This window comes from Nycticebus coucang, chromosome 8 (genome assembly GCF_027406575.1).
Source record: "Nycticebus coucang isolate mNycCou1 chromosome 8, mNycCou1.pri, whole genome shotgun sequence".
Taxonomy (NCBI): Eukaryota; Metazoa; Chordata; class Mammalia; order Primates; family Lorisidae; genus Nycticebus; species Nycticebus coucang.
In genome coordinates, this window is record NC_069787.1 from 117,559,352 (window position 1) to 117,569,626 (window position 10,275).

Here is a 10,275-nt window from a genome sequence, read left to right on the forward strand (position 1 = left end):
GACAATCAAATTATTATTATAATTATTTTGAGACAGAGTCTCAACCTATCACCCTGGGTAGAGTGCCTTCGCGTCACAGCTCACAGCAACCTCAAACTCTCGGGCTTAAACAATCCTCTTGCCTCAGCCTCCCAAGTAGCTGGGACTACAGGTGTCTGCCACAACGCCCAGCTATTTTTTGGTTATAGTTGTCATTGTTTGGCGGGCCCAGGCTGGATTCGAACCAGCCAGCTCCAGTGTGTGTGGCTGGCGCCCTACCTGCTTTATCTACAGGCACCGAGCCCAAATTATCTTCTATTACTGCCTTTCAATTTGTTATTATCATTTATTGCAATGAAAGTTTATGTAATTTCCATAGTTCACAGAAATGTAGTAGGTTCTCTGGGGACTAGAAGACAAATAAGACTTAAGTTGGAGTTGGGTGTGGTGGTGCACGTCTGCAGTCCCAGCTACTCTGGAGACTGAGGAGGATTGCTTGGCCCCAGACCAGCCTGGGCAACAAAGGAAGACCCCATCTCTTAAAAAAAAATAATAATAATAAGACCCAGTCTGTACTCTCAAGGTGCAGTGCACTAGCTGCACACTGGAATTATCCGAGGAATGTTTCAAGTACAGCCCAGCCCCCAGCCTACATCAATTAAATCAGAACACCTGCACTAAAGTAATAATGATTGAGTCATCTTGCCGGGCGTTGTGGCGGGCGCCTGTAGTCCCAGCTACTTGGGAGGCTGAGGCAAGAGAATCGCTTAAGCCCAGGAGTTGGAGGTTGCTGTGAGCTGTGTGAGGCCCCGGCACTCTACCGAGGGCCATAAAGTGAGACTCTGTCTCTACAAAAAAAAAAAAAAATGATTGAGTCATCCGACTCATCTGGATTCCTTACCAGCAGTCACCATATAGCTGTATTTGCCTTGAAAAGCCTCTTAGCTGTGCCTTTTTTCTCTTTACTGTTATTATCCTCCCTTATTCAACCCCTTAGTACTTTAGACAAAGCAATAATCAGTCACTTTCACTTACTAAGGCATGAGGCTAAATTTTTACATCTATTATTTTATTTACTTGAACACTTATTAAAACTGTGAAGAAACTCACAGCCACGTGGCTAGCAAGAGTAGAAGATCTGGCTTCAAAACCTTGATCACAGGTGGCGCCTGTGGCTCAAAGGAGTAGGGCGCTGAAAGAAAATATTACCACGAGAATGTGACCACTTCTCGCTCCCTACCATAGGAATGTGACCTTTTGTAACTGTTCCAGGAGATAGCCCCAGGAGCTTCAGCAAATGTTTACTATTAAGTAAATATTTGACTATTAGTCTTGTCTTAAGACAGTTGAATAGTGAACTAGAGTTCTCCTTATCTAATTAGAATCCCAGGTGTGTGTATTCTCTCTTACTTTGTTAGAGTCCCTGGCATGTCTGCTATTCCCGCCTACTTTGTAGTTTTTGCCTTTATAAGCTTGTAAAAAACTGCTGTGGGGGACTTGATTTCTCGGCTCCTAAAAGAGTTGTGAATCAAGTCCCCGTATACAGGAATAAAAATCCTCTTGCGTTTTTGCATCAAGAGACGACTCTTGCGGTTGATTGGGGTGGTCAGAGCTCCGGGCTGAGTGGGGGGTTCTGCCCCAAGTCTTTCAGCGCCAGCCCCATATTCTGGAAGTGGCGTGTTCAGACCCAGCCCTGAGACCCAACCCTGGCCAAAAAAAACTGTGATCACCATCCCTCTGCTCTGCTGCGTCTGTTCTTTTTTCCAGTCCATCTTGTGCAAAGCTTCATAAAGCTCCATAATGACCTTCCTACAAGACTTCCTGTAGCACTTTTCTTTGCTCAAGAACCTGTAGCAGCTGCCTCTTTTGTTCTTTGTTTTTTCAGTGTAGCTTCCAAGGTCATCAATTTTATGGCCCTTTCTTATACACTAATGGTATTAATTGTATTCCCCCAGGAAATTCCTTCAGGTCAAGTCTGCTGTTCTTTTCATGGCCCTGGGCTACATCTCTGTAAAGTGAATTTCAGATCAAACTATCAGCCTCTGAAAATAAAAGCAGGAACACTGATAATACCAACTCACCTGTCACTAACTCATTGGTCCTACTTGCAGATCCATTTAATGCCCACCATCCCCTGTCCTCCTTCCCCAAGTGTGTCTGGGAAGCTCCAGGGGGATGCCTGGTAAGTGAATTCACTCTTACCAGGTGTTAGCACTGCCCCCACTAAGAGCACAGGTCTTCTGATGAATGCTGCCTCTGCTCTGCTGGATACCCTACCTTCACCGGCATCAAGGCTGCTCCACTGGGCACTGGGGTCTCTGCCAACATCCGGGCACACTTGGCATATCACACCCCTGATGTGCTAGAGCCCTTGTGGTGCCACAGCTTTGACTTCGGATAAGATGGAGAGTATCTCTCTGCCCTTGCATCATGCTCTTTTGTTAGAAAAAGTTTGTTGGGCGGCACCTGTGTCTCAAGGAGTAGGGCACCACTCCCATATGCTGGAGGTGGCGGGTTCAAACCCAGCCCCGGCCAAAAACCAAAAAAAAAAAGAAAGAAAAAGTTTGTTGACAGTTGTGCTTCTAGGGTCTCCATGTTGTACGGAAGTTTTAGAATTTCATCTGTCACTATTTTGACCCAGTCATGCTGGGATGAGGATGCAATCAGAGTACCAGTCACTCTGCCGAGGTTGGAATTAGCATCCCACAAAGACAGGCTCTGCTGCTATCTGGGCTCTTGCTATTGGCCCCTTAAGTTGCATTATTTATCAGGAGCATTCATTCCTCATCCCCTTAACCCAGGTACACACCTGACACCTCTGAGCCCCATGGTAGAAACCTCAGTTTATTAGGGTTCCCCCCCCATCTACTTTTGCACTTATTTGTCCTACTTGAAATATTCCATTTTTCTTGCCCTGCAGAGATCTTGTTTAAGTTTTTCCCCATGAATCCACCTAATTATTTATGGCCTGGTTTTCTGCTATGTCAGACTTCTCCTGTTTTTGTTTTTGTACATATTTTAACAGTTACAAATACCAGATTTTCTTATTATTTTTATCTTTATTTTAGAGACAGGGTCTCTCTGAAATGCGGTGGGACAACCATAGCTCACTACAGCCTTGAACTCCTAGATTCAAACAACCCTCCCACCTCAGCCTCCCAAGTAACTACAGATGTGTGCCACAAAGCCCAGCTAATACATATATATATATTTAATTTTTTAGCCCCTTTTGCAGCAACAAAGGACAAGGAGTCCCATTCATTGTCTATGGTGAATATATATTGTTCTGTAAATCGGTATCTTGTTCTTGCTCTGTAAATCTTCCTCAATAGACCTTGTTTTGTGCTTGAAAAAAAAAATTTTTTTTTTTTTATAGAGACAGGCTCTTGCTATGTTGCCCAGGCTAGTCACTCCTGGCTTCAAGCAATCCTCCTGCCTTAGCCTCCCAAAGCACTAGGATTATAAGTAGCGAGCCACTGTGCCCAACCTGGGCTATTAGCCCTCCCTACCTCTAGTCCAGTGGTTCTCAACCTTCCTAATGCCTTGACCCTTTAATACAGTTCTTTATGTTGTGGTGACCCCCAACTATAAAATTACTTTCGTTGCAAGTGATTGGGGGTTACCACAACATGAGGAGCTGTATTAAAGTGTTGCAGCATTAGGAAGGTTGAGAACCACTGCTCTAGTCATTCTTAACCCCAGTCTTTATGCACATAGTTGTTTCATTACTTTTCCTAAAAAGGCTGTAATAAATGGCACCAATCTTCAGTGACTCCTTGGTCAGGTGGAAGACTATCTGATTGAGTTTTGTCTCTAATTTTGTTACCTATAAAGATGTGAAGGAAAGTACTACTAAATCTAAAAAGGGGGGGGAACCAGATATGTAGCAGCACTCCTCTCCCCCTACCATAAGAATGTGACCTTTTGTAACTATCCTAGGAAATAGCCCCGAGCTGAAGTAGATAATCGGTAACTGGTTCTGAAAGAAAAAAACTAAGCAAATGTTTAACTGCTAATCTTGTCTTAAGACAGATGAATAATGAACCAGAGTTCTTCTTATCTGGAAAAGCCCCTATGTCTGCTACCCCTCCCTAAAGCCCCTGCTATGTCTGCTACTCCTCCCTACTTTGTGGTTTTTGCCTTTATAAGCTTGTAAAAACTGCTGTTCAGGGCTTGACTCTTCGGCTCACAAAAGAGTTGTGAGTCAAGCCCCAGCATGCTAGAATAAAATCCTCTTGCTGTTTACATCAAGCGCCGTCTCAGGGCGGAGTGGGGGGACCTGCCCCAAGTCTTTCAGATGTAACTCATTATTAGTGTGGAATCAAGTAGGCGTTAGTTTTAGGTGGTAAACACAGGTACAATTTACATGTCCTTTCTGTGGGAGGTTAACATTAATGTTAAAAACATTTCCTCAGTTTACTGAAATTTCATGATGGGGTTGAATTTAATTAAATACTGTTCCTTCTATTGAAACAATCGTTTGACATTTCTCCTCTAGTCCATTATTACAAAGAATTCCAATAGTGGATATGTTTTTCATTTTACACTATTTAATAATAAAATGAGGGTCCATGAAGGTAGAAAAACTGAGAAGTAGGATCGATTTGCTTCACCTGAGAGGCTCCCCAGCATGTGGAGTTCCCAGACTTGCAGTCCGGTTCCTGCCTCATCCCTGCTCATCTGTGGCCAGTGATAAAGTCCTGACAGGGAAAGACAAGAAGCCAGCACAGTATTTCCATATGAGGGAACTCTTGGCAGCATTCACAAAACTCACTCTCCAAATCAGGAAACACCAACCTGGCCCACTGGTTTCTCTACACACTGACGAGTCGCTAGGCAGGTGGTCCAGACAGTGTACTCTCTATCCTCCTTCACACGTAAAAGAAGAAACGTGTTCCCAGTGTCAACTATTGTGCCAAGACTGCATGTCCAGGAATCCTTGCACACCCCCAGAATCCAGTTACAAGAGTCATCCGCATCCAGCTCCCAGTAAACCTTCCCAGAGGTGAAGGCCTGGTCTCCCCACACAGCAAAATAGATCTGTCAGGATTCAAAGATGCATCTTGACTGTAAAACCTAAACTTGAAGTTTCTCACATCATCAAACAGCCTGATGTGATTGCTTACTTCATTATTGAAAGAAATCTCCACTCGGCGGCTCCACTGTCCAGTGATGGCTCTGACGCTGAGCGCTGGACGCACAAACCGGCGCATGTGCAGCTGCACAGACTCACTTCTCGTCAGTAGGTCTCCCAAATCCTGGAGCAGCTTCTCGTCTGGTTTATGGCACAAATCCATCAGTTCCTCGTGCATTTCCTTTAGTCGGTTCCTTTTTTTTTAAGGAGATAGAATCTCATTTTGTCACCCTCGGTAGAGTGCAGTGGCGTCACAGCAACCTCCAGCTCTTGGGACTTAGGCAATTCTCTTGCCTCAGCCTCCTGAGTAGTTGGGACTACAGGTGCCCACCACAGCTCCTGGCTATTTTTTGTAGCAGTTTGGCCCGGGCTGGGTCTAAAGCTGCCACCTCTGGTATATGGTATAGGGACGGTGCCCTACTCCTTGAAGCCACAGGTGCTGCCCCCTGCATGCTTTCTTTTTGAACTTTTGCCAGCAAGCACACGGGTTTTCCTCCTTAAAGTTAATCTTTACCCCAGGTGCTAAGATTTATGTCATTTAGCAACCTTGTTAAGATACTATCTGATACAGCTGTTTCCACAATTCAGTGCTGACTGCAATCTCATCTGCTCCAGCCCTCCTGATCCCAGGCTGCGATGTAATGAAAGCCTTTTTGCTGCTTCATCCCATGGCAAGAATGCAGAGCTAATAGTGGATTTTTTTTTTTTTTTTTTTTTTGTAGAGACAGAGTCTCACTTTATGGCCCTCGGTAGAGTGCTGTGGCCTCACACAACTCACAGCAACCTCCAACTCCTGGGCTTAAGCGATTCTCTTGCCTCAGGCTCCCGAGTAGCTGGGACTACAGGCACCCGCCACAACGCCCAGCTATTTTTTGGTTGCAGTTCAGCCGGGGCCGGGTTTGAACCCGCCACCCTCGGTATATGGGGCCGGTGCCTTACGGACTGAGCCACAGGCACCACCCAATAGTGGATTTTTTTTTTTTTTTTTAAATTTGGCCGGGGCTGGGTTTGAACCCGCCACCTCTGGCATATGGGACCGGCGCCCTACCCGCTGAGCCACAGGCGCCGCCCCCAATAGTGGATATTTTAACTTAAGAAAGTTTAGGCTGGCTGGGCCTGGTGGCTAACACCTGTAATCCCAGCACTTTGGGAGATGGAGGTGGGTGGATCTCCTGAGCTCAGAAGTTTGAGACCAGCCTGAGCAAGAGTGAGACCCCCATCTCTACTAAAAATAGAAAAAACTAGCTGGGCATCATGGTAGTCACCTTTAGCCCCAGCTACTCAGGAGGCTGAGACAGATTTCTTGAATCCAGGAGCACAAGGGTACTGTGAGCTATGATGATGCCACAGCATTCTACCCAGGGCAACAGAGTGAGACTGTCACAAAAAAAAAAAGTAAGTTTAGACTGGGCACATTGGCATATGCCTGTAGTCCCAGCTACTGGAGAGGCTGAGCTCGGACAATTACTTGAGCCAAGCAGTTTGAATACAACCTGGGCAACATAGCAGATTTTAAAAATAAAAGATAAGTTTTTTAAAATTCTGTACTCTGAAATTATTTCAACTTTCTCATGATGTATTTTTTAATACATTAACTTAAATCTGTTTCCTTTCTAAAGGTTCCATTCCCATTGATTAGGATGGAGTCCTCATGACTCAATAGGCCCCATCTCCCAACGCTGTTAAGTTTTTAATATCTGCTTTTGGGGGACACATGGTTGGGACTCAGAAAATAATACCCCAAAATGAAGACCTCAGAAGTCAAAGTTTTTCTCCTATCTTCTCCTGGTCTCCTGTCTCTCAGTCCCATTATCCCTCAAAGATAGTCATAGAAACTTGAATCCCTTTCCCCCAGGGCAGGTGATAGACACCAGAACTGCTTTACATCAAAGCTAGCCATAAAAACATAAAAGTGTTAGTCTAACTAAAAGAAAAAGGCCTAACTTTTCCTTTGCTCTATGTGTGTAAAAACTGGCCATAAAGAAATTGACTCATTGTGTTTGACCTCCATTCCACAGAACACCCTGCCCCCTGCCCAGAAGGTAGAAGGTAGGAACACATGCTCACAGAGTACCTAGCCTACTTGCATTAGACTTACTCCTTTTGTCCAATAATATTTCTGCATGGCTGTCCATACCTTGTTGAACCTAAGCATAAAAATGGACAATTTCATCTTTAGGTCATCATTCTGAAGGCCTCCATGTATACATGTTAAATAAATTTGTATGCCTTTTCTTCAATTAGTCTTTTTTTTTGCTAGGTGACTTTTCAATGAGCCTTCAGGGGACCAAGGACCTTAGCCCCTACACATTCAAACCATAGCATCCCGGGCAGCACCTGTGGCTCAAAGGAATAGGGTGCCAGCCCCATATGCCAGAGGTGGCAGGTTCAAACCAGCTCCAGCCATAAACTGCAAAAACAAACAAAAAACCCCCAAAAAACCATAGCATCCCCCTTTGCTGCAATTAATAATAAATGAAATTGTTCAATTATTGGTGTATCTTAAAGGCTTTGACAGGACTTAAAAAGATGTATCAGTGAATGGCAATGTGTGGATTTTGATTCTGATTGGAAAAATTATTGAATCCAACCAGGTTTCATCTACCTGCTGTCCAAGAGGAAGCCAAAACCCAGAGACATCAGGGTTTATAGCAGAGAAAGAGATCATTGCTCAGAGCGCTAAGCAGAGAGATAGGAGAAATTTCTCAAATCCACCTCCCTAAGAATTAGGGAAATGGTTTTTTTTCTTTTTGTAGAGACAAGAGTCTCACTTTTTATGGCCCTCGGTAGAGTGCCGTGGCGTCACACAGCTCACAGCAACCTCCAACTCCTGGGCTTAAGCGATTCTCTTGCCTCAGCCTCCCGAGTAGCTGGGACTACAGGCACCCGCCACAACACTCGGCTATTTTTTTTTTTTTTTTTGGTGGCAGTTTGGCCGGCCCGGTTTGAACCCGCCACCCTCGGTATATAGGGATGGCGCCTTACCGACTGAGCCACAGGCGCCGCCCGGGAAATGGAGTTTTAATGATAGTTTGAAAGGCAAGGAATTCGGTAATTAGGTATGATAATTGGCTAAGTTTGGGGCAAAATTTTAGGGCTGTGGAAATCATTGTAAGTGTCTAGAAATAATCTTCTTGTTTTGCTTCAGCTCTTTGGGGTCATGATTCCAGTGGAGTTGCTTTCTTAGCGTGAGCCACTGGACTGGGCAGGTTAGCCAATCCACTGAAATGCAGAGCCTGACAGAGGTCCTCAAACTTTTTAAACAAGGGACCAGTTCACTGTCCCTCAGACCGTTGGAGGGCCGGACTATAGTTAAAAAAAAACAAAAACAAAAAAACTATGGGGCAGCGCCTGTGGCTCAGTGAGTAGGGCGCCGGCCCCATATGCCGAGGGTGGCGGGTTCAAACCCAGCCCCGGCCAAACCGCAACAAAAAAATAGCCGGGCGTTGTGGCGGGCGCCTGTAGTCCCAGCTGCTCGGGAGGCTGAGGCAAGAGAATCGCGTGAGCCCAAGAGTTAGAGGTTGCTGTGAGCCGTGTGACGCCACGGCACTCTACCGAGGGCGGTACAGTGAGACTCTGTCGCTACAAAAAAAAAAAACTATGAACAAATTCCTATGCAAACTAAATATATCTTATTTTGAAGTAAAAAAACAAAATGGGAACAAATACAATCACACCACCTCATGTGGCCCACGGACCGTAGTTTGAGGACCCCAAACTACCTTTTGAGTTTCAAAAGGTGATCTTATCCATGGAGAAAAGTTAAGAATCTTTACAACTACAGGCCATGTGGAAAAAGTTAAGAATCTTTATAACCCCCAGCTGGAAGCAAACAGGGCACAGTGACTATTATCAAGCAAATGAAGGAACAGGGGTTGATTATTATTATTTTTAGCAAAGCCCTTCCTTCAGAGTTTTGGGGCCCTTACTCTAGTTCTCACCTTGCACCCCTTCATCAATTTGTAAGGGTGGTTTCAAAATGGACAGGAAGAATATGAATGCTGGCAATAGGATATTTCATATTAAGCAATTAATGTCTTTTCTTTCTTTAGAGATAAGGTCTCGTTATGTTACCCAGGCTGGTCTCAAACTTCTAGTTTCAAGTGATTCTCCAGCCTTAGCCTCAGGAGTGGGAGCCACTGCACCCTGCTCAATTAATTTTTCTTACAGGTGGGATAACGGTACGGTGGTCATTTATTTCCCCCCTAAGAATAGTTATTTTTTAGAAATATGTGATTATACATATGGTATCTAAGATTTGCTTCCAAATGTTACGGTGCAAGATTTTAAAGGACCACCACAGACATCAAATAATTAAAACCAATTTTAGGAGTCTTTATTAGGTTGGACAACCTACTGTCCCCCTACGTGGATACAGAGGGAACAGCCCAGGCCATGAGAAAGGAAGGATTTATATAGGGTAAATTATCTATACTATCAGGGGGCTACGTGCAGTCCAGGCAGCAAGCAAGCAATGACTTTCATCATCGCTTGTTACAGAAGCAAAAGACATTACAGCACTTAGAGTTACAGCAGTCACAGATCAGCAGGCACAGATCACAAGCCTGGGTAAGAAAACAATTCTACTCTGAACAGTGGGTCAGGCAATAATTGCGGTGCCACACTGACGGCTACTCTTTTTTTTTTTTGGCCGGGGCTGGGTTTAAACCCACCACCTCTGGCATATGGGACCGGCGCCCTACTCCTTGAGCCACAGGCGCCACCCAGCTACTCTTGATTCTTAATTTTTATTTTAGCTACTTTACTTCCTTCTTTCAAGCAAGGGTAAGGGGTTTCGGGGGGGGGGGTGTTTCCTACCCCACCGCACAAATATCCCTGGGAAAGGAAGGAGCACTTAGAGCCATAGACAAATCAACATTGTCAAAATACCAGTAACTATTAAAGCTTGTTGTTAAGTATGGTAATTCTTCGGTTCTCATATATGTCTCCAACATTCCGAAGGCTTTTCTTTTTAAGAGACAGTCTCACTTTATCATCCTTGTTAGAGTGCTCACTTTAACGCCCTTGTTAGAGTGCTGTAGCATCACAACTCACAGCAACCTCCAACTCCTGGGCTCAGGCGATTCTCTTGCCTCAGCCTTCCAAGTAGCTGGGGCTACAGGCGCCCGCCACAACGCCCGGCTATTTTTTGTTGCAGTTTG